The following is a 24,917-nucleotide window of genomic DNA, read 5'->3' as shown; positions in this document are numbered from 1 at the left end:
AAGGTGACAGATGATGGGTTAGCTAATGCTAGGATAAGGATCAGGGATGGAGAGCGTGCGGTCCAATTCCTTACTGTTTGTGTCAAACATGAAAAGAATCGTTAAAATCTTAAAGAGCAACCCTTGCCAAAGACAAACAAAGAATTCAAGAACTACATGGATATGAGGGTTTTTGCCATGTACCATTGTAGAGAGAGTTTGCAGCGGTACAAGAAGATAAAGGTTCTTACATGATGTATATGCAAAGGAGGTTTTTTTGTATAGGATTTGAAGGATTATCGGACTATGGATCTATTTATTTTACAAAGTGTGAGGACTTAAAGCGGGGTGAAAGACAACATGTAAATAGTGTACAAAAAGGTTTGAAGATGAATGGTTTATCAGAAGATGATGAATGCATTGCTGGTCTGTTTGATGTGTTCATTTGTGGATACCATGCAAGACTTGAAGTCTTTAGCAGATTGCAATTTGCGTATGGGAAATGTGGTTGTGAAGGTAGGCTCAATAGAAATGTACAAAATCATTGAGGATTTCAAAAATTCTCAAGGTGTTGATGTACGAGTGGAGACCAAGTATAAATCTCTAGAAAAGAAAATAAAACCAGTGGCATTACCTCTACGAAAGGACTACACAGATAAGATGGAGCAAGCTACTTTGCAGCCTAGCTTTTGTGAGCCGAGCAAGATTGGGCATAGGTTTACAAAGGATTCTTTAAAGGAGTTAAAGGTTGGTTGCAAAGACAATTTGGTAGAGGCTAAAAGAGTATGCTTTGAATAAATTCTTGCCAAACATGGAAAGGCTTTTGCATTTGAGCCACATGAGATAGGGTGTGTTGATCCTTCCATTGTCGCTCCTATGGTGATCTTCACTATCCCTCATGTACCTTGGAATTTGCAGCGTATTTTGGTTCGAAAGGCACGTTTGCCAAGACTTATTGAGTTGCTTAATGAAAAGATCAAGACGGGTATTTTGGAGCCTTCTTGTGCTCCATACTCAAACACGTGGTTCATAGTTCCAAAGAAAAATGGTTGTTTATGCTTTATTCAAGATATGCAACCTATGAACAAGGTTACAATTAGAAATGTGGGTATAGGCTTTGTAGAGGAATTTGCAGGAAGGGCGATATTTTCTATGGGGGATTTGTACTCAGGGTATGATCAGTTCTAACTAGCAATGGAAAGCACGGACTTGACTACCATGAGGACACCTTTGGGTTTGGTAAGGATGTTCACCTTACCTCACGAAGCAACTAATTCAGTTGCACATATGATGAATGGTATGAACAAAGTCCTACGTGACTTCATACCTCAAACCATGATGCCATTTCTTGATGATGTGCCGATCAAAGGATGCGATGTATGTGATATGGATGTGGCTCAGGACTCGAGGGGGTGTTGCAAGCATGTGGAAAATCATATCAATGATTGTGATAAGATCTTGTCAAGGTTGGAAGAAGTGAACCTTACTTTGTATGGGCAGTAAAGTCAGTGTTTGGTGTGAATGAAGTTCTTATTGTTGGACATATGTGTGGGCCATACGGTAGAAGGCCTTGTTCGGAAAACTGATGTGATTCAAAGAATGAAAGAGACATGTATTATTGTGACTAAGGTTTGAAGGTTCTTGGGTGCATGTGTGTTTTATGTTATCTGGATTTCACATTATGCGCATGTGGCAGAACCTTTGTATCAACTTTTCAGAAAGAACCAAAAATATCAATGGGAAAAAATGCATAGACATGCCATGAGAAAGTTAAATAATTTGTTTCTTATATCTCTAACTTTGAGGAGAGTAAACTATGAATGTGAAAGACATGTAATTGTGTCAGTGGATACTAGTCCCATAGGAATTGGATGGGTGATCGGGCGACATGATGACGATGGCAAGCGATATGTGGCAAGATTTGGAGCAAAGGTTCTAAGTGCTCGTCAACGCAAGTATCCTGAGGTTAAAACAGATTTATGGGGACACCACTAAAGTGTGACAAAGAATATTTGATGGGAGAAAATGTAATAGTGGAGATTGATTGTCTACCCCTTCTTGGAATGATCACAAGCTGCTCAACTCCCAACATTGCGATGTTGAGATGGATTGCCTACATAAAGTTCTTAAATCCAGAACTTAAGCATATTGTAGGGAAAGATAATCTAGTTGTGGATATGCTTTCAAGAGCAAGGTATGAAAATGAAAAAGACATGGTTGTGGAGGGCAATGATGTAGGCACGAGGTTCTATAGTAGCTCTCATGCCAAGGGTGATCATGTTTGTCTGTCAAATTCACTTGAGTCATTCACAGAGGACCTATATCAAGGTGATTTGTTGCTCATTGGACGTTATTTGAGCACTTTGACAAGGCAAGAAGGGTGGATTGATCAAGAGTTCAAAAGAATACGAAGAAAGTCCTATGGATACTTTTTGAAAGATGGGTACTTATTGAAACACCCAAAACAAAGAAATGGAATTCCATTGAGATCGTGAACGATAAGGACACTCAAAATGAGCTGATGAAAATGTTTCATGAGAGTCTTTATGCTAGACATAGAGGTGTATGGACCACCTTTACTAAAATGAAAGAGAGGTATTGGTGGAAAGGACTGTATAAAGACTCTATCTCACTTTGTGGAGTCTTGTGAAACCTGTCAAATGTATTCAAATGTGTGTCATTGTGATGGGTTGCACCCTACTTACACATTGGCCATGCATTATAAGTATTCACAAAGCAAAATGTTGAAACTTTCATGTATGCCTAGCTTTTGAAAATGAAAGAAGCCATAGCTTAGTAGAAAATTCACTTAATCCAAGACGGCAAAAGAGATGTAAAAAAGAGCATAGCATGGAATGATTTCACCTATTCGTGCTCTTTGAGAATCCTTTGAGCAAAGCATACATTCATTGTATAGAAGCCTCTTGATTCTTTTATTTTCAAACCAAGCTTCTTGAAGCTAAGTATTATCTCCAAAAAACATTCATTGAAAGCTAAGAAAAACACGCACACAAAATTATTAAAAACCTAATGCTAGGGTCTTAAACACCCTAATATGCCAAAGGGAAAAAACCCTAAGGACAAAGTGCCTTTGGTTATGCACATGGTGCTCTCGAGTAGTAAGTTAGATTTGGTTACAATGCCATTGGGCATGGAAAATGAGATACATAGTTCTTGCACAAGAAGACTTAACCAACCAAGTTGAAGGTCGTTCTCTAAGAACAAAAAGCACAGAAGGGATATGTAAGGTCCTCTTGGATGATGTAATTAACCGTTATGGTTGTGTTGGGAAAATATTAGCAGACAGGGGTGAGTTGGATGCTGATAAAGCCAAGGAGTTTTTCTCTAGGTTCGGAATTAAACTTGCTCTTAGTATTGCATACAATCCTGAGGCAAATGGTAAATCACAGCGTGGGCATCCTACTATCATTAAATCTTTGGCCTAGGTTACTTCCTTATGCGTTATGGGCTGATTGTACAACTCATAGCTCAATTATTGGTTATATGCCTTTTGAGTTGATGTATGGTCAAAAAGCTATAATGCCAATTGAGGATATAATTCCCAAATGGAATGTATTGCCTTGGGAGGATGGAATGAGTAGGGAAGACCTCCTTTCTTTGTGCATACAACACTTAGAAAGAAGGCCTCACAATATCGAAATTGCAGTAGCACGATTGAAAGATGCAAGGTTAAAGAATAAGGATAAATTTGATAAGCGACATAGGCTCAGACCTAAAGCTATTGAGGAAGGTGATTGGGTGTCTTGTTTTTTGGACCAAGTTTGTATTTTTATGATTTTTTTGTTGAAATTATTGAAGTCCAATGGAAACTTTGATACATACAACTATTATTCCTTCAATTTTGGGATACTTTTTACCCCATACAGCATACTATACAAATATGGCTGAGTGTTTCAATCGAAGAAGTATTAGAGCCATTCTAGAGTATGACAAATATAGTTTTGTCAAGATTGCTAATTCGATAGGCCAATTGTGTAAACTTTGTAATATCTAATCATAACCTTCAAATTTGTCTTTACATTTAGCAACTTTGATACATACAACTATAATTCCTTCAATTTTGGGATACTTTTTACCCCATACAACATACTATACAAATATGGCTGAGTGTTTCAATTGAAGAAGTATTAGAGCCATTCTAGAGTATGACAAATATAGTTTTGTCAAGATTGCTAATTCGATAGGCCAATTGTGTAAACTTTGTAATATCTAATCATAACCTTCAAATTTGTCTTTACATTTAGCATTTTGTACAGGACTCTAAAGTTCATAATGCGGAACCCAATTTGTTCATGTTTGCTATTTTTTATTACTTCATCATTGTGACCAAAATCCTCCTTGGTAGGAGATTTATTATGCTTTTCACATGCTCCTGGCTCCTTATGAATGTAAAGGTCCAAAAGAAACTACAAAAACATGTATATAGTGACAATAATGAGCGTCGCTATATAAAACTTTGATGATAACACAACAAAATGGCTACTTTTGACCAAAACCCCATCAATTAGTCAGCGAGATTCTAAGTGAATCTGGAAATTCGAAGCAAAATTCTCTGTACATGGTGCCATCAACGCCCTGCACACGCCGTTCACACGCTCCTTCGTATTTGTACATGCCTCAGCCTCTGCATAGGTCTAGTCCGATGATCGCCTCCCATCTCCTCCCTATCTCTATCTTGCAACACAATTGGCCTCTCTCTCTGCCCTTGAGAGCACTACTCGCATGATCACCTGCATGTCTCCCTGCCTACCGGGCTATGCACATTCAATATAGGTGCGTGCAGTCATCGCCATGGCCTGCACGAAAGCGAGAGACAGCAGACAGAGGAGAGCCCCATGATTTGTGTCTGAGAGAGAGAGAGAGAGAGAGAGAGAGACCTTCAGTGCGCGATCGGCCACTGGTAGAGAGAATAAAAAAAAATCATCATCCTCCGCTCTCGCTCTGGCACCATGTCTTCAACCTCCTCTCGCAAGTTGTTGCAACACTCCAGCTCGTGCTCCTCATGCCTGCAATAGAAATCTGGCTGCATTCGTCTCTCAATATCGACCTTGCCGCCATGCCAAAAATCTACCCCCTCTCTTATCCTCTCTCCTCCACGTGCCACATTTTTGTTTTTTTCCTTGGTAGACATGAGAGCATCCCCCTGAGATTCCTACTAATTCACCTGCTTCCCAAAATTAGAGGGACATACTGGCAAAAACGCGATTCTTTTGTACCTAGTTAGATGTCCCAACAAAAAAGGCTAAAACAACCATTTGTTTTTATTACCAACTCATTGAAGTTAATGGGAGAATTCATATCATGGTCTATAAAAGTCCTTAGTCTTCTCAATATGGAATCGACCATAAGAAATGGTTGTTTTGAGAAAAATACTTTGGAGGCTTTCTGTGACCAAAAGGTGAGAAATTTTACAAGTTTCTCATTTTTCCCATAAATAGTGGTTCTTGAACTATAAGCTCAAAAAAAGATTCTCCAAAAAAAAGTGGATCTCCTATGGTATTAGATATTTTTTTTCAACCTAAAGAGATACTTTCATGTCTCTTTGCGTCACATAATGCTAAAAAACTCTCTTTGATACACACCATTTGGTCTCTTGTAAAGAATTGCTCTCTCTCTCTCTCTCTCTCTCTCTCCCCCCCCCCCCCCCACCCCCACCCCCAAAGCGTTGGTCTAACGGTAAGGCTTTGGCCTCTCAACCTATAGGTTGTGGGTTCAAATCCCCCTTTGGGTCACACTCAAGAGGGACACCTTGTTCTCACTTTTCTTGCCCTTGGACACTCAAGTGCATCCTCCTCCTGAGGTGGGTCACCCGAGGAAGTTCCTAGTTGGTTGCCACGAGTTCTCTCCATCGTTCCTAGCACGTGGTGCATCAATTAGGTGGCCATGGTGATGCCTATGAATGACTCTTGCCCGATGATACGCGGCTCTTGTCGGACCATGTAACATGGCTAATATTTGAAAGGGATAAGCACCTCCCCTGCCCTGTGGTGTGTCGGAAAAAAAAATCTCTCTTTCTCTCTCTCTCTCTCTCTCTCTCTCCACACACACACACATATCCTTTCTGTCACCAAAGGAGACTTTGGTTATCCTATTTCCCTTAGAAGTATCGAGTCTTAAGTTCAAGAATTGTCAAACATATCTTCTCTCTTTCTATATCCATAATAACTTGAGAGACTCCGAAATTGCGTATTGAACCTAAGTTTTTACTCCACAGTCAGACTTTAGCGACATTGGGAAGTGGAAATTGAGCATGAAACCCAAAGGCATTTCCCCTCTTGTCAAAGTCCAGGGGATGGGGGTAGAGGTTCTCAACTGTCCATCTCCACACCTTTCCTCATCGGAACCACACACTGCAATGCACGGATTTCCACCAGCTCAACATGTAGAATGCCACCGGCCTCCTCAACCCTGGGGTCTCATCAACTTGTGCCACATCAGCAGTGGGAATGACACATCGCTCTCACATAGCAGAATCTACTTAGAAGTCACTGTCGCTCTGGAGGGAGTCACCTCAATTGTCACAGCTCGCTGCCTGGCCCCCTCGCCTTGGACGTTTGACGGTCAAGAATGGTCGTTTAGTGACCAGTCTCTGTTTTAATTTGGGCGACCGACGAAGCCCAGGAGCCATGAATGGTCACTAAATGACCATTCCCTCTGTCTGTTGAGTCTTAGGACCTTACTTTTAAGTCAACCCAAAAGAAAAGGTGCCAAAGACAAGATATACATTAATTACAATTTGACTTCCTTAAAAAATACAAAAAAATAATGAGTCAAAGACAAAGAATATTAAAAAAGAGAAATAAAACTTAAAAATGGAGACACTAAAAGCAATTTTGAAAGGTATTCTCTAATGGAGGTCAAAATTCATGTGCATTTGTTATTTGATGACTATCCAAACGCAAAAGAGACTCAGATTTTTAGAAGAGAGAGAAAAATAAAAGGTGGGCACAAAAAAAAACACTACTAAAAATAACAGGTAGGCACAAAAAAAAGACTATAAAATATCAGACGACCTTTCAGATACGATAAAGACATGACAAAAAGAAGAGAAGAAAATTCTCTATATTTATTTTTTATATATTTATTTATTAATTTATATGCATTTTTTTTTCCATAAAGGGCGTGAGAGCGTTATATTAAGTAGAGATCAAAATTACATTATGGGGCTTTACAAAATGATACTTCCGACAACAGCGATTTACATTCCGGATAATTACAAAAAATTGGGGGGGTAACATCCCCATTCTGCAAACAAACCAGGCATTTAAGCTGACAGGTTTTCCAATAGATCCTACATGCGGGCGACCAGACGTATCCCATTGTTGTGCAGCCTTCGAAGCCTTTCAACGTCCATTCTGCATTCATCAAGCATCCTTTGCAGGTGTGTGTAGGAACCATCAAGGAGCACCTCCTGTTGCTTGTTTATGTTGGCGCTGTTGTAATAGCTCATGCAGTCGGTGAGCACTTTGAAGCTTGCTTCATAAACTCTGCATTGATCAAGCTTTAGCTGGTTAACTTGCAGGGAAAAGCAATGAAAAAGTTCTCGTAGACTTTTATTCTGGTAAGCCCTGTTAAACAACCTGTCATTTTGGTCAGACCAAATGATCCAAAAGAATTCCCCTCTTATTCTATTCCAAAAAACCGGTAATAGAGAAACTGAATCCCCTAGAAGAAGCTGCTTCCAACTGGGTGTGAACCCAAGACCTGTATTAAGAGGGGCCAAAATCTTAAGGCTTTTAGGACAGTTGATGAAAAGGTGGGGGATGTCCTCTTCAAATCTGTCGCATCGTGTGCAAGTTCCGTTTCCTAGCCCAGCATTCTTCATTCTCTGGCCTGTCCAGACTGCTTTGTGCAAAATTAGCCAGAGTAGAATGGAGTGCTTTGCAGGGATACCCCTGTTCCACAAGGCCTGGAATTTGAAAGTCCATTGCCTAGAGTTAAATGCGACTTTCCATTTCCTGTTAAGAGTGTTGTGCAGAGGTTCTTTCAGGGTAGGGTTCAGAGTAGGGGGGTTGGCCAAAGCGCTCCCATTTTCCCAGTGGAAAGCCTTGGGGGAGGGGTTGCTAGTGATCGAGAGGGTCCATTCTAGTTCCTTTGGGAAGAGAGCCTTCCTTCTTTCTAAAAGTGCTATCTCCCACGGTTGCAGTGGGTACCGACTTGTGAGTTCGGTAGGGGAGAGCCACCTATGCTCAAGCTTGTGCCAAAGGTTCCTCTAGGTTGAGATTCCTTTGTTGTGAATGCGTTTGGCCGTCCTAATCTGAGAATGGCTGAGGGGGGGGATAGGAGGCATAGCCCACCACAACGATTCGTGGGTTCTAAGATAGTAGCTGTGTTTGGAATCCCAGTTTACTCTAAGCAGCTTCATGTATTTGTTCCAAGCTCCCCACAGTGATCTGAGAAGGGGGGAAACACTAGGGGTTATCTCTTCAGGGCCAAAGAATATGGAGATCTAGGGTAGAGGGAGCATCCCCTTGTGACCTTTAAGTGAAAACTTGCTGATATTTTTGAATAGCAGTGTTGCCCATTCCTCTTCAGGGTTCTCTAAGGCCCTAAGGATGAGTTTCACTGCCAGCTTGTCCGCCCATTTGCTAAAATTGGGGAGTCCCATACCTCCTTGAGCCTTGGGTAAGCAGCATACATCCCAGCTTACTTTAGCTAATCCTTTTCTCAGTGGGTCCCCCGACCAAAGGAAATTTCTACAAGTTCTGGTTATCTCCTTTAGGTGTGAGTCGGGGGGTCTCCAGCAGGAGAGGAAAAATAGCACATAGCAAGAGAAAAAGTGTTTGATGACCAGGGCTCTTCCTGCTATGTTGGACTGTAACCCATTCCATTGATTTAGTTTGCCGGAGAAGCGATCCAAGACCCATTTCCACCTTTGGGACATGGAGATTTTAAATCCAAACGGAATGCCTAATAATCTGAAGATGACTCCATCTTGAAGGACCGTGCATCCTTGTTCTGTGATCCATCTAGGAAGTGGAGGAGAGAGGGAGGCCCTAATCCCGGTTTTAGCATGACTTATCTTAGAGACAGAGGTTGTGCAGAATGTATCCAAACATTTCCAAAAGCTTTGGAGTGACTGTTCATCGTTATGGAGCAGAGCATTGGTGTCGTCAGCAAACTGAGACAGGCATTGTTGCTTGCCATCTGGAAGCAGTATTCCTTTGATAAGTGCTTCCTGCATTCTGGTTTTGACCAACTAGTTGAGAGAGTCTGCAGCAGTGGCAAAGAGCAGGGGGGCGAGGGGGCATCCTTGCCTAATCGATCGACTGAGAGGGAAGGGATCCGAGAGGCCATTATTAACTGCTACTCTTGCCTGAGCATTTCCTAGGAGTGTCTTTACGAACCTGACTATTCCTGGTCCAAATCCCATCATAGCTAAGCAATCAAGTATGAATGTCCATTCCAGTCTGTCATATGCTTTGTCAAAATCGACTTTGACAAAGACAAAGTCTTGGCCAGTGTCTTCTGCATGCTCTATACCTTCCCACAATTCTATTACTGCTTCCATGATTCTCCTGCCTTTGATGAATCCTTTCTGTTCTGTGCACAGCCATTCAACAAGGGTTGGGGATACCCTGATGGAAACAGCTTTGGCGAATATTTTGTAGGTTGAATTTAGCATAGTGAGAGGTCGCCAGTTTGATATGATCTCCTTGGGCCCTTTCTTGTGAAGAATTTTGATGACTCCAGTGTTGAGTTGAACTGGTAGAGCGCCATGTTTAATTGATTCTTCCCAGACTTTAAGGAGTATGGGAGCAAGTACATCCTTAAAGGTCTGGTAGAATTCTGCTGGGAGACCATCAAGGCTTGGCGTCTTCTTCGGCTTTAAGGCCTCAATGGCTCTCTTAATTTCCCCTACTGTTATGCCTGAATCAAGTTGTACTGCTAAGTGAGGGGGGATCACTTGTTTCCTTGACTTTCTGACTGTGGCCCGGGCCGAGATTACCTCTTCTCCCAGAGTTTCCTTGGGACTAAAAAGCGAGGAGACGTGGTCCTTGACAATAGCTAGATTCTCGCTTTTATTGAGGGCCTTGCTGTTCTGTCCACCTAACAATGGGATGGCCTCTCTACTATGTTTCTTTCTGAGAATTTGAAACATTTCTTTAGTCGGTTTGTCAACTTTTCCTGCCCACCAGTCCCTAAAGAAAACTGCCGCATGTTTGAGGGTGAGATCCTCCTCGACCCGAAGTTGGTGCCTAAGTGTAGCAATCTTGTCCTGAGTATCAGTGTTCAGGCTTTTGCTTCCTTCCAAATCAGCTAATTCGATATAGATTTGGTCTTTGCGTTTTCTTCTTATTTCTGCAACTTTCTTTCTGAACATTATCAAATCTTTGTGAGTGTTATCTATAGCTATTGTCCATGCCTTGGAGGGGGTGAAGCCCTTGGAGAATGCCTGTACCTAGATTGACTTTATGCTGGTCTGAACTGCCTCCAATTGAAACAGGGAAGGGTCCGTGTGAAACCAGTGGTTCATTATTTTCTTACATTTGTCATCCAGTGTTATAACTAGAGGATAATGATCAGAGGTGCAAGAAGTGATCCTAGGTTTGGCCTTGATTCTGTTAAAGCTTCTGGCCAAAGCCGTGCTTAGGTAGCATCTGTCAAGCCTTGCTTTTCTAGCATTGTTACCTCTAGAGTAATTCTGCAAAGTGAATTCCCCAAGAGAGCCTACATCCCACAAATCAAGGTGCTCCTTGAGTCGATTCCATTCATGCCTTTCTGCTCCATTGATCACATTACCTCCGAGGGGAAATCGGTCTTCTATACTCCCAACCATGTTGAAATCCCCTATGAGGATGGTGGGTTCGTTTAGATTAATGAGTTGTTGCCAGAGTTGGGTTCTGTTTCTGACAGACCCTCCTGCGTAGACAGACATAATCGTGCATTGCACTGGTGACTCAACAACAACCCCTACCCAATAGGTGCCTCTACTTGATTTTTCTGTGTTCACTTTCCAAGACAGAGGTATGCCAATGGCAGTGCCTCCAGAACCCTTCTCGTGAGAGGAGCATGACCAATTGTGATCTTTTGAGATGACATTCAGTCTTTAGGCGAGCTCTTCTCCAGCAGTTTTCACTTCTTGCAGTCCAATGACGTCCCCACAGGGAAGTTTCGGATCCATCCTTTGACTTTTTTGGCTTTGAGAGGGTCAGAAAGACCCTTAATGTTCCAGGAGATTACTCTCATCTACAAATACGTTTCTCCTTGCGATTTTTTGTCTGAGCTCGAGGGGAGGGCTGTGAAACCGAGTTGTGCCCTCTTTTGTTGTCCTTCTAGACTTCCATGGGAGAAGGCCCTACCTCTGTTTTGCCCTTCTGGCTAGGTGCTACGTTCTCTTTCTTGGGGTCACTGCTGGTTTTAGACCCGTTGTGAGTTGGGTCACTCCCCTTGTCTGCTTGATTGACTTGCATTTCCAGCCTAGTGTCCGCGTCGTCATCATCCTCCGAGTCGGGTTCAATGGACTCTGCCACGTCGGATTCTTCCCATTCTGGCAATACTGCTAGCAGGGCGAATCGATTGGGTCCTCTCGTTTTGCTCTTGTCTGTAGCAGTTTTGTTTGTAGCTACTTTCTCTAGCTTAGAGGGAGTGGGGGCAGGGGCACTCGCAAGTGCAGGAGGGGAGCTCTTCTGCGGGGTAGAGTTCGTGGGGGCTTGTTCGGCCTTGGGGTTTTTCTTGGGGCAATCCCGAACGAAGTGCCCTTTCACTCCGCAGTGAAAGCAAGCGTTGGGCAGGTACTTATAGCTTAGGGGTTGTTCGAAGCATTCTCCATCATCAAATGCAATGAGCATCGATTGTGGCAGGTCGACTCAGATGTCCATCTCAATGAGGGCTTGAGGGTGCCATGCAGGGATATTATCCCCTCTCGGTCTACCACCTAATACCTTGCCTAACTGTGAAAATGGATAGCCAACAAGACTACAACCCAGCGCCACCTCCGCCTGCAAACTCCTTCCATCGGGTTACTCACTTTTAGCAATCTTGAAGTTTCTTATCTTGCATCCTTCATTCTGATGTTCTTGGGCATACAACTTCTCTGGAAATGCATTTCTAGAAGACTTTGGCTCTTCCCCTGCTACCCAACCCGCTTCAACCGCCCTTAATGCCGGCACCTTGGCCCTCCTCGGCATTCTGGCCAAGGGCCTCAAACTGTACTTTGATGGCGAGCAGGAAGAACTCATCCCCGAGCTATTCCATGTGACAGGTTCTGTCCTTGCCTGTGCATTCATAGGAGCTTGCATGCCCTCTATTGCTTCCACCGACCGCAGCCAGCTGTGGAGCAATTTCACCGGCACAGCTTTGCTCCTCATGACCTTCACCTTCAATATTACATACTACACAACCTACCCAGAAAGAGTCAAGTCTTACAAAATTATAAGCTTTCTTTTCGGCCATCTGGAAGTGGAGCTTGCTTGTTTCATATTAATTCTCCGCATCCAATCGTTAGCCATGGATGAAATGACATCAGATGTAGCAGCTTGTGTCGCAATGCGCTAGCAGCAACTCCAAACGGGGCAGGCCACGTCAGGAGCAGAGAAGCAGGTGCTATCATGGAGCTGGGACGGGCTGGAGTGCACTACCTGTGTAAGACTACAGAATGTTGCTTCAAGATCGCCTTCAGAAGTCATACTATTAGCAACGATGCTAGACAGTGCAATTTACTCATCCTACACATCATTATATCTAGTGCCTTGTACAAATGTAAGTATAATACTGTTTGGATTCATTTGTCTCGGTCGCTGGCTGAGATCACTAGCCATGTGTGATAACCGACCCCTTTCATCGCTTCTGTTCGACACCCATCCATTCTACTGGCGCCGGAAGGTCATGAATTTTGTGCTTCACCTTACAGCAGGCCCGCATTGTCCATTACATCCCACTTTATGGAAGCAGATCAGCTTTATTCTCAAAGCCACAGTCTATTGTAGCTTCATCATGCCCCTCTTGATTAGTCCCCTCTATGGATTTATGTTGACCTGTACAATGCTAGCACATACTCTGCCTACCTTGTTAGTTCGCATGTCAAAGCCTCCACTGCTTGTGCTCATTTACTGGCCGATCTTGTTGCCAGCTAAAGCCCTTTTTCTGATGATTTATTCGAAAGTCATGGGATGTTCCATGATGATGCAAATGCCAGTGAGTGCGGCATTGCTTCAAGTAAATCTAAGTGCAGGAGTTATACGCATACCAGTGAAGGACCCACACACTGTCCAGAAATTGTTTGAAGGGTACTCTGCAAGACTGGCAATTCAGAGATGCATCAAGAAAGCCAAAAGCAAACCTAACCAGGCCTTGGAGACTTTCTTGAAATTGTCCGATCAAGCATGCTATGGTAAAAACAACGCTGTCTACGAGGTTTTAGATAAAAAAGGAGCCCCAGATGTGGCTATGTTGCTGGAGTCTCACGATTCTTTCGCTTCTTAATGTATCGGGCATAGTAGAGGTAAAATTGTTTAAAACATCCAAAAGGACTATGGCAACGATGGAAGGGTCACAGTGGTGGATGAGATGCATGCACCCACTGTCTGTTCTAAAGAGACATACTTGAAAGCCTCCTCCACATCGTTGTGGTCATCCTTGCTGAACAAGAGAAGGTACAAAAAGCACCACAAGTCATTGTATCTCTGATTACATGATAGAAACTGTCTGGTTGATGATCTTGTTATGGGTTTTGCAAACTCGAACTGGTCTGACAACAGGTCCTGGCAGCAGAAAGCTTCTAGGTGTGGCATCCAAGTGATCAGCCCTGCGGACATTCTGGATATGCACTTGGAGACTAGAATGAGACAATTACAGAAACACAGCCATGTGTTTTCATGGACAATGGAAGTGTGCTCTATCAGGCAGGTATCTCCCTGATTCAGTGCATTCTCCCTTGCTGCCATCTCTACATCCATACATTACCTCATGGTGGAGGTGCTGGCTGCCTGCCTCCAAAGCCTACCCGCAGTGCTTCAGACACGCACAAGAAGGGCTGTTTGCAATGGCAACGTAGATGACATTGAAACTGGTATTTTTCTAGTATGCAATTTAAGAGTGGTTGGAAGGAGAAGGGCATGTGTCAACACTACTATTGGCTTTTCACTGGTATCAGAGCGATTTCGAGCCCTATTTCTTTACTCTTTGGAGATGGACAAGGGCTTGTTCAAATTCCACAAGTAAGCAAATTGACATCAGACAAGATTCGAAGGTCACAAGCGGCCAATGGACGGTTGCCTTGTACTCACAGAAGTTTTTGATGATACAAAATTCATGATAAATTATAGCAAAACACAGGTCAAAGTTCGCAAACCGCAGTATATTATAATCTCTACAAGAAGTTTGGTTTTTGGCAAGTTTTTAAGGCTTGCAAAACCGCCCTTGGCTTTTCACTACTTTGGATGGTCTTGCAAAGTAATTGTGGGGCACCAAAATTCGACACCAATCTAGGAAAAATTATTGGCATTGGAATCAATTTTGACAAGGCTTCCGGCAAGGAGATATTGTCAAGGGACAATCGACAAAGTTTCCAAAGTCTTCCAAAGCCGTTTGAGGGCATGGCAAGGAAGGAAATAAAACATCTATTTTTGGTTTACATGCAAAGTGCCAAGCATACGAGCAGAACATGCAAGGCATAAACAATGGCCTTAACATACGATGTGTTTTGGACTTGTTTGGAGCAACGATTCCTTTTGAACTTCGGATGCAAGTCAAGTCAAGGGTTGCAAGAACAAGGAGGCTAAGGTAGCCACCGCTCGACTTTGGTGCAATCCATAAGCAAGTTAAAATTAAAGTTCTAAATTCTAAACTTATTGAACATAGCAAATCTCTCCATAATCCAAGTATGAAAAGCAAAGTTTGCTTATGTAAGCAAGGTTTTGAAGTCAGGCAAAGCATGCTAGCTAAGTTTATTGAGATATCTACTCTCAACATTGGATCATCTAAGGTGCACTTTATGAGTGCAATAGTCCAATTATGACATGCATTAGTTGCAAATACTCTTTATGTTTCCACTATGGCATGCAAGGTCAATTAGTTGTTGAGGATTGCCAAGATCAAATTTTTTCCACTTTGCCAGTTGTCCATTGTTACGGTGGAGCAAGGCTCAATCAATCTCCAAGGTAATTTTTTGACAGTCGAGCAAAGCTTAACAACAGAACATAAGCAAATGACAAGCTTGGCCCTTGAAGAGTTTTATAATGCACATCATGTGACAACTCAAAAGGCTCCAAAGATAGAAGCTTGACAAGTTTTTATTATTGAGATGTCATTATCTTTCCTAGATATGGAATGCTTGCTTTCAAGGTTTGCGATATGTTATCAATATACAAACTTGGGGGCTTTACAAGTGTATATGAATGGTTATCTGATATGACCAAGCCAAGGGGCTCACCAAGAACATAGGATGTGCTTCAGGTATATCACAATCCACGGCTATGAGCAAGATTGGAAGTAAAGGCAAGGCTTGTCACCTTTGAGGTGATACATTAGTTGATACTTCTTACTACATTGTAAAATTATGGATTCAAAATTCATTTTCAAGCGAACATTTGCTTTTGGATTCGAAGGTAATATGTACAAGATGGGCTACAAGTTTGGAAAATTTCAAGTTACTATTGTTTTTATGCATTTTTTATCTCTAATTTCGAAAGATCTCATGCCTTGCTAAGCAAGGGGCTTTGGAGGAGATAATGGGAAGCAAGGCTTCTACCCCATGTTCGTTGAGATAGGATCTATGAAAAAGCTCCAAGGGCTAAGGAAATTAAGATACGAGTTCACATTTTATGTAGGACAAGGTCAAATCATAATTGAATATATCACTGCTAGTTCTAGATAGGTCAAGGCACTAGGGATATCGGCTCCAGCTTTTGAGGCCGTCATTGTCGCTAAGGGCTTATCCATCTATTTATGATGTGTGGCATGCAAGGCGTGCTAGTAAGGTGGACTTCATTCCACCCAAGCAGTTTTTATGCTTCCACTTTGGTGCAAGAAACTATGTCAATGACATTGATGCCACCTGATGGTTGGTTATTTGCTTGATAATCAAAAGGATGGATTTGCATTACTTGGTGGTATCAGCATGCACTAGAGTTGCATAATCACTTCAAAATAGGCAAGATCTTGTTTGTTTCCAGCGATTTTTGCTGATGACTCTTTGAAGTTGTTGCAAGAGTTAACCACAATTTTAACCTTCTACAAATAAATATAACTTGAGTTTGGTAAATTTGCTTATACTCATTGCATATAGATGTATCGATAGGCACTATACATATCATTGGTTCTATTCATAAGGTGCATACACTACAAAAGTTTTTTTTCTTCTTCAAATGTTAGGTGAGTGACAGACATGGTTTAGCTATCAAGCAACAAGTTCATTTGAAAACATGAACCTTCTAAGAGAGCCTCAAGGTAGGCAATCACTTCATTCCATTGTAGTTCTGGTTGCACCCACATATTCACCATTGTGTTGTTGGTCATACATTTTCTGAATTCTATGCAAGGAATATTTTAAACAAAAGGAAAACCAAAGAATATTAATATGATTACTTTCTTTTGGGGTTTTGCCAATGTTTCTCTCAATGGGGAGATATGATTGTTCAAATGATCAAGTTGTGAGTAAGATTCCAGCTTGAGAGGATCTCTTGCTTAGTCTATAGAAACAGTTGTGTCTATAGAAGTTGCATTTTTTAAAAGGTATGATCCAACTTATGATTGAAAAATCACTCCATACATGTTGATGGTCATTTAGGTGACCCCTTCACACTTATGCTTTCTGAGAAAGAAGTTTTCAACTACAAATGGGTAGTAGAGTCTTCTTACAATCAATATTCATTGCAGTAGGGTAATGTATGATGGTACTCATCTACCTCGTAGTTTAAGCAGTATCCTTTTGAAATCTAATTATGGATTTCGGGTGTGCAAGCTAAAACCAAGGTTTCTTGGACGAGATAAAACCAAAGGTTTTCTTTTAATTTGTACAATGGTGTTGCACACCTTTTCTTGATGCAAGTGACTTAGTCGTGCATTTCTGTAAGATAGCAGTTACGGATGGGCAATGATAGGACCAGTGAGAAAGGCCCTATGCTAAGCATGAAATTCAAGGGTCTCTAGGCCAATGGCTATATAGAGAGTGGTTGGGAGGAGAAGAAGTTACTGCATAGGATACCTCCTCTGCTAATTTTTCATTCTCCATGTTTAATTTTCCTGTGTGGACTTGAGGATTCACCTTTAGTGGTCACCTTTGTAAACAATTAAAGACCTATATGGTAGGGATCGTTCTTGGCATGTGTTTTCCTTCAAAAGGTGTCCAACATGGTCTAGGAACTTGTATCACATCATAATTATTATAATGGTTGAAAATTAATTTAAAAAATGTAATACAATGCCACATTGCAAAAATGTGTGCATCCAATCCTTGATGCTTCATTGTATCCATCCTTGATGTGTAGATGTTAGTTGCCTTTAGCCAAATCCTGTTAACTGACATCACATCAATTAAGATTCCCCCTTCCAACTTTAGTGCCCATCTGCGGGCATTTTTTAGAAGTGTCTGTGGAAATTGGAAGGTTATTTATTGGTTGTTGAAGGCTTTGTTGTCTTCATTGGTCGATGAATTTGTTGGTGAGGTTCATCCTGCTATAGCATCTTGAAGTTCCAAAGTTTCAAAAAGCTTAAATATGCGAGTCTTTGTTGAGGCATTGTTTGTTGTAGCAACATGATTGCTATCTTTGCTGATTATTTGATCAAGTCATGTGCAAGGGAAGGAGGAGGTGAGGGATCCAGATATTATGATCAAATACCTAGATAACCAAAGAGAAAAACACCATTGGGGAAAGATGCCTTTGGAATATGCACACTATTGTAGTATTGTGATGATTTTATATTGTGAATGGAACCTCAAAGGATAGGTGTGGATGTTTCATGTGCATGTGTGTACTACTTTCTATCCTTCCAAGTCAAAACTAGATCTATGTGGAAGAAGAGTGATGTGTGGTTGTGGTGTGTCACTTGCATATGGTTAAAAGCTTTTAAATTGGTGATTTGAGATTATGTTTATTCACTAGTCAAATCCTTTTGCATAAAAAATTCATCTGTAAGGACTATGTGTGCTAGATTAGTTGCCAACAATGATTGCAATTAAGACTCCAAGTGTGGGAGTTGGTTTCATTGATGGTTATGGTTATGGTCAAGGGCTAAGGTTTCCCTTATGAATATGGTTATGGGTTTTGGTTGTGGTAGCAAATGTGGCTCTTGGATTTCTAAAGTGGTTTGTCACGATGATTGTGCATCACCCAAAGTGGATTGGAGTGCTCACCCATGTGATGAGATATAAAATATGGATAATTACGGTTTGATTTTAGATTGAGGAATGGTTTCTGGTAGATGGATTATGTCAAACATACAAGGGTAGGGACTGTGTACAACTTGATTGTCTTGGGAAGGATTGTTTATGCATATACGCGATGCTATGGTATGGTTGGACTCATTTGCTATGTTTCTCCTAGAAGATTTGATACAAGACTAGACCCACTTAAATCACATAGTCTAATAGAAAGTGACGATGACATACCACTATACTAAATTGGGGGTGTTTCCTAAGTCTTCTTTTAGTTAGGCTCATCTACACAATTACTGTATCGGTGGTTAAACTAACATTCACAACTAGCACATCGAGTACCTTGTTGTAGCTTAGTTTAAACACTATGTATGGCACTGCAGAGGTGTGGCATCTAAAGTGGTATGGTTGGTGGTGATTTCCTACCACCTATTGGTATTTGGGAGTCCTTCAAAGCTCACACTCATGGAAGGAGGCAAAGTAGCTTATTCGTAGTGTGGTATGGGATGGACGTGCTTTGGCTCGCTCCCAACAAAGTGAGATTATCTTTGTCCGTAGTAAGAGCGGGTGGATAGGTGGACCAATTGATCCCACACAAAGTCCAATGCTCTTACAAGTCATTTTTTGGCATTAAGGTTATGATGTACTCATTTTCAACATACTGCATTGATGGAATGGAGAATCTCTCCTCCCACTTTATTTCTTCCTTCCATATGTGCTTCATTTTTTATAATATCTTCGCTTTGAGAGCCTTTTATATTTCAATGATCAAGCCTTCTAGGATCTCTAAAGAGCTGTATTTTATCTCTAAAGGAGCTACCTTTGGAAGTGATGAGGTCCCACATGTTTCTTCCATGCATTGTAGAAAGTGCAGTGCCTCTAAATATTTCATCAAATGCTCTAGTGGTTCTGCTTTTGTCCCTAGTTGTTTGCCTTTGGTAGAGTCCTTTTCCTTTTACCAATCTTCCTTTAACTATTATATCTCTCTGAGGTAGGATTCCTCCTCCTGCATAAAGCTTATTGAAAGCTCTCTCCCTACATTTTCCCAAGCTTAAACTCCATCTCTAGGTCTTTGTTTTTCCTTTTTAAAGTCGAATATGCTGCATCAATCCCTTGTAATGTGGACAGTGGGGTTAGTTTGCATTTGATTGAGAATCCTTAGCTGTGCCTAATATTTTGGGCTTTGCTTGATCTAGCTATGTATTTGCCACATCAAATCACTACACGTGCAATCTTTGGGCATGTGCGCTCGTATTTTATAAAACATTATTTATGTTGGGGTAAAGGCGATGTACCTCTTACTCCTGTCGGATGCACCAAAGGCATCTGACCACCAATCATTTGTAAAATTTATAGTGAAATTTTGAAGAAAGAAGAGTATTATATCAAAAAGTTTAATGGCACAAACTTCACAATATGGAAGCAGGGTATGCTTGATGTCTTGGTCAATAAGGGCCTTGGAATGCCATTGAAAGAGCATAGAGAGGGTGTTTACACTGATGATGAGTGGGAGGATCTTGATGCTCGTGCTATGGTGACCATTTGTCTACACCTTGGTGAGTCCATTTTCTTTACTATTATGGACAAGACTACTGCAAAAAGGGAGTCATTATGCTCAGCTTCGGATGGTAAGAGTGCATCAAATAAAGTGTTTCTGATAAATAAGCTGATATGCTTAAATATGAAAGAGGGTAGAAATGTCAATTTGCATTTAAACCAGTTCAATAGTGTTTTCACATAGTTGACTTCTAAAGGGATGAATTTTGATGATGAAATGAAAGCCATATTCTTGTTATACAATGCCACTAGTAACTACACCTCTCAAGGGAAGATTTTTTTTAGTGATGTTACTAGTGCTTTACTCACAAAAGAGATTTGACAGCAATCTCTTGACACCAGTGGGCATGGTGATGTACATATGGCTAGTGAAAGTAGCCAAAAAAAATCAAGGTCATATGGCTAGTGAAAGTAGCCAAAAAATCAAGGTCATAGTCATAGTCACGATCGTTCTCGGGATCGCAAGAATACGGGTAGCAAGAGTCATGGACGTGACATGAGGAACATTAAATACTACCATTATCATAAGAAAGAACACATGAAGAAAGATTGCAGTTTATTACAAAAAGAGAAGGGTAAATCCACTGTCATAAGTCATGCACCTCCTAAGAGTAGTGTGAAGATAGAGGAGTTAAATGTTGTTGAGTCATCACATGTGGATGTTGATCCTCACGTGCAACAGACGTCAAATGTTTTATTCTTCACTTCTGACTTGATTCCAAAGGCACTATTAGCTCTTGACAAATTCTACGCATAGAATTGGATCATTGACTTAGGTGTACCACTTTTCATGTTACTCCTCACAAGGAATGGTTCTCCATTTATGCTTCTACACATGGTTCCATTAAGCTAGGTGATTCTTATCAACTTGAGATATGTGACATTGGAGATGTGAAGATATGTATGCATAATGGTACTGTGTTCATGCTTTGAGGTGTTAAACATGTGCAAAAGCTAACTAAGAGCTTGGTTTTAGCGGGACAACTTGATGATCTTGGATATACTACAGTTTTTGGAAATGGTTCATGGATGATTTGCAAGGGAAATTTGGTCATTTAGAAGGGCCTAAAGTGTGGTTCATTATATCTTTGTATGTCTTTAGCATGGAAGAGAACTATGTCTATGTGGCCAAGCTGCCTTCTGCTGAGTTGTGGAATAGCTAGCTTGGCCATATGAGTTAAAAACAAATGAAGCAATTACAGTGTTTTGCCTATATCCCCACATTAAACTATTTTGATTTCATTTTGTGTGAGCATTGCATATACAAGAAATAGACTAGGCTTACCACTTCGCCCTTGGATAGAAAGTTATGGAATCCTCTAGATTTGGTTCATAGCATTCTATGTTGGCCTATGCTACACAAATCACAAATCTCTAGGGTGGGCATTATATTTCTTGACATTCATAGATGACTCTACTTGAAAGGTGTGGGTCTACCTCTTGAAGAGGAAAGTCAAAGTCTTTAGTGTTAAACACAATGACCCACATAAATAAGCGCCAAAAGAGGTGCAATCTAAAAAAAATGATTAATGCAAAAATAATGCTCTCAAGAGAGCTCACATGCACTCAAAAGTGCTCGCCAAAATGCATGTACAATGGGCATCAACCATGCACCATAACCATATGCAAATCCATCCACAAAGACCATGAATTGAAGCACAAAATCACTGCCAAAGCGTCTTGTAAAAACCCATGAAGGAAGCTCCACCTATAGTGCAAATGTCAATAACTTCACCTCAGCCAAAAATGGATATTTGTCGGCCAAATCTACCTGCTTCTTCTTTACTTAAATCCACCAAAACTCTCAAATCACAAGCTATCTATAAGCTGAAATTGCATCTTCAACCTAAGAATTTATGCACCTAACTTTTGAACACTTTCCATGCTTCCAAATATGCATCAAACTCACACACTGTGCAAAAATTAAAAATCTAAAATTTCCTACATACAATCAGCCTGAGATGAATATCAGCAAATCCATGAGGAATTTGCAACAAGTTTCTTCTACAAAGTTGTAGACCATGTCAAAACAAAAGGGTGTGGAGGGCAAAATTTTAAGATCTGCAATCTACAAGGAAAAAACAAATTTGAACACAGTGCTACTGTACATACATAATAATACATTATTTAAGGCAACACCTTCACCTACACACTATCTTCCGCATTGTCTTCTAAGCTTCCACATGAGCATATATCACTCTCCACTGAGCTCACAAGCTCCCATTTGTTCTCACAAAGCTTCCGAGATTTCTTGATCTCTCCACTGCTGAGAGCAAGAAAGTTATCATCTTGAAGCTCTCAACACCGTTGTGCTTGATCACCATGCACTCCGATTCCAAATGTGAGTGCATGAATGCTGTGTGTGTGCAAAGAGAGAGAGAGAGAGAGAGAGAGAGAGAGAGAGAGAGAGAGAGAGAGAGAGAACACAGGATGTGGATAGAGAACTCATCATAATGTGTGAGTTGTTAGCAGGTCACTGCAATGATGGACGTCTATAGCATAGCTATTTGGCACTAACACAAAATGTCATTAGTCAAGGAAGTGACTCAGATAGGGCATGGATACTCTTTGAGAGTCTCAACCTCAAGAAGTGAACTTAGCAAGCAAACATATCAACCCAACAATCTAACCACCACTCTTTGATAAAAAAGTCTACCTATGTCCTTTCTCATCACTCTAGGTCATCACACCATTTTGTCAAAGCTCGAATCGTCATGAAACTTTAAGGGATGCTATATTAGGTATATGGACACAAGTCTAGAAAGTCTGATGGTCATCTGACAAAGTACCAAAATTATGACCTATCGTGGTCCACATCACAAAAAAAGGCAATAGAATATTCCAGATAGGTTTCCCTAAGGTCTAAAAACACTCTCCTATGGTTTAGCACTCAAATTTGCAAATAAGACTCACGGACGTGTAGTCACGAACCACATCAAAACTTGAAATGCTTATACTCAATTAAAAGAGCATGAGACAAGGAGCACAATGTAACTCTCGAAATTGAATTTGAATAAGCAGATCAAGAGGAAAATGGACTACAAGTCATAGCTGAGTAGTTACTTATAGTCGTACGTACACAGAGCTGCTCAAACTCAAGATAATGTTACAAGAAACAAAATCAAACTAAAGCTTTTGAGCTGTATATCTAGGCCTTGGCCAACGGCTAGCTCACTTGGCTTTGGGCTCATGAGACAAAATATTAGAGCTCATTGTATAGAGCATTTGGATCAAAATTACATAGACTCAATTACAAGGCTTTAAAAAAAAATAGGATGAATTAGATAAAAAGTTACTTAGACAATGTGTGATCGACTAGGAGGATGCCCGTCAACTGCATCAGCCATACACTCCTCCCTTCCTATCTATTGCACATTCTCGTGAAATTCTTGGATGCTCTTCAGTAGTCAAACTACCATTTTTCCATTGTCTTTGTGATCTTGTTAAACTTTGCTACTTTGGCAATGATGTTGGATTTAATTGACAAACCTCTGAATGCGTTGTTGAGAAATATACTCTTATGTGCTACATGCCTTGCCTGCAGAACTTTAGTGAGTGGGTTGAAGATGGTGGAGTCCATCTAAAAAAACCCCATCATGAAGGATTCTTTAAATGTCTACATATAATGGGAAGGTAGGAACATCAGTTGTGCATACATTTCCATCATGATATTCTTTGAGGGAGCTTTTGTTTCCATGTTGCAGTTGATGTTGTTCATTCCTTCTAAGAACATCTCCCAAGGGTGTTTGGCTTTGTGGATGTCTTCAAAGGCTTCAATGTATGTAAGGATTGTGAAGGAATGGATTGTAGACGTGCATGTATGCAACAAAGATGGAGAGAGTGCGAGAGAGAGAGAGAGAGAGAGAGAGAGGGGGGGAGAGAGCACAACACAAGGATGTGGGGTGGAGCTCCCAAATCTCACTGTATGAGCACTGTGTGAGAATGAGTGAGAGATCTTTATTCTTAGTCTGTATAAAGAATAAGGAGATAAATGTGGACGATAGGACAATGGCCGGCGGACACGAGCAAAGCACGGTGAGGCACACCACCTTTACCTAACATTCTCCCACTAAAGGCTCTGTGTTGATAATTGGCAAGAACACTAGCCTACAACTAGTATATACAAGAGATGGGAGAAGACGGCTCTCAACCTATGCCCACTAACTCACTCCAAACATGTGAGTGCATCTGTAACCACTCTAGTGGAAATTCAACATGCATACCACTAGAACTAGAGCCACAATGACACTCTTAATGCAGGTATCAAGTGACGACCTGCATGGATCCATAATGCACAATGTTAGTGTCAGTCATCGCACAACTGACAACTCCCACTGCAAATGCACCAACCGCATAAGCAAGATCAGGTCTTGAGACCAAAATGTCAAACATGAGAGACCCAAAATCCAACAAAACATACACTATGTGTACCAACCTATCCCTATCAGCAACCTCAGTGCCATATGCATCCTCACCAAGAACCACTTGACTATGCATCACCATGTCAGCATCGTCTGGCAAAGCCATATTTGCCTAAGAATGATTGCAAAATTGAAAAATCAACACCACTACAATCAGACACAGCTGTCTGAAGGACATTCTTGTCCTCAAACATATTAGAAACATCATAGAGCAATGCATTTATCTCTGGCTCAATTGATGTCACCTAAATTGATGACTGACCAAGCTGTGCATCCCCAGAGATATCATTGTCTGCGTGAATGTCACCACAAAACAAATGCACAACTTGCTTTCCATGCAACATATATGCAAAAGAGACACGACTCGTCTCTCAATCCAAACATGGCTGCAAATACACAAAGACTACCTCCTGTGTTAGAAATAAGCAAAGGGTATACCAGACCACTCCTAGCAACTCTTGCTATCACCAATTATCCCCCCTATGCATCTGGAATGACCGCTCTCCAATAAATACATAATGTCCACTACTCTGCAAATGACGCACTGAAATGAGACTCTGGCTGAGTCCTGGTACATAACATACATCTCGTAGTGTAAGCAATGTGCTGCTAGGTAAATACAT

The 24,917-nt window shown here is 41.1% G+C and overlaps 1 pseudogene; it reads left to right on the top strand.

The window, feature by feature from the left end:
• The first annotated feature begins 11,845 nt into the window (after nt 1-11,845).
• LOC147459175 (uncharacterized) lies at nt 11,846-14,163 on the top strand (annotated as a pseudogene).
• Nucleotides 14,164-24,917: the final 10,754 nt, after the last annotated feature.

The sequence above is a fragment of the Adiantum capillus-veneris genome, chromosome 4 (assembly GCF_014529385.1).
Source record: "Adiantum capillus-veneris isolate H3 chromosome 4, ASM1452938v2, whole genome shotgun sequence".
Classification (NCBI taxonomy): Eukaryota; Viridiplantae; Streptophyta; class Polypodiopsida; order Polypodiales; family Pteridaceae; genus Adiantum; species Adiantum capillus-veneris.
The sequence above is the reverse complement of the archived record's forward strand: the minus strand, read 5'-3'. Positions and strand labels throughout refer to the sequence as shown.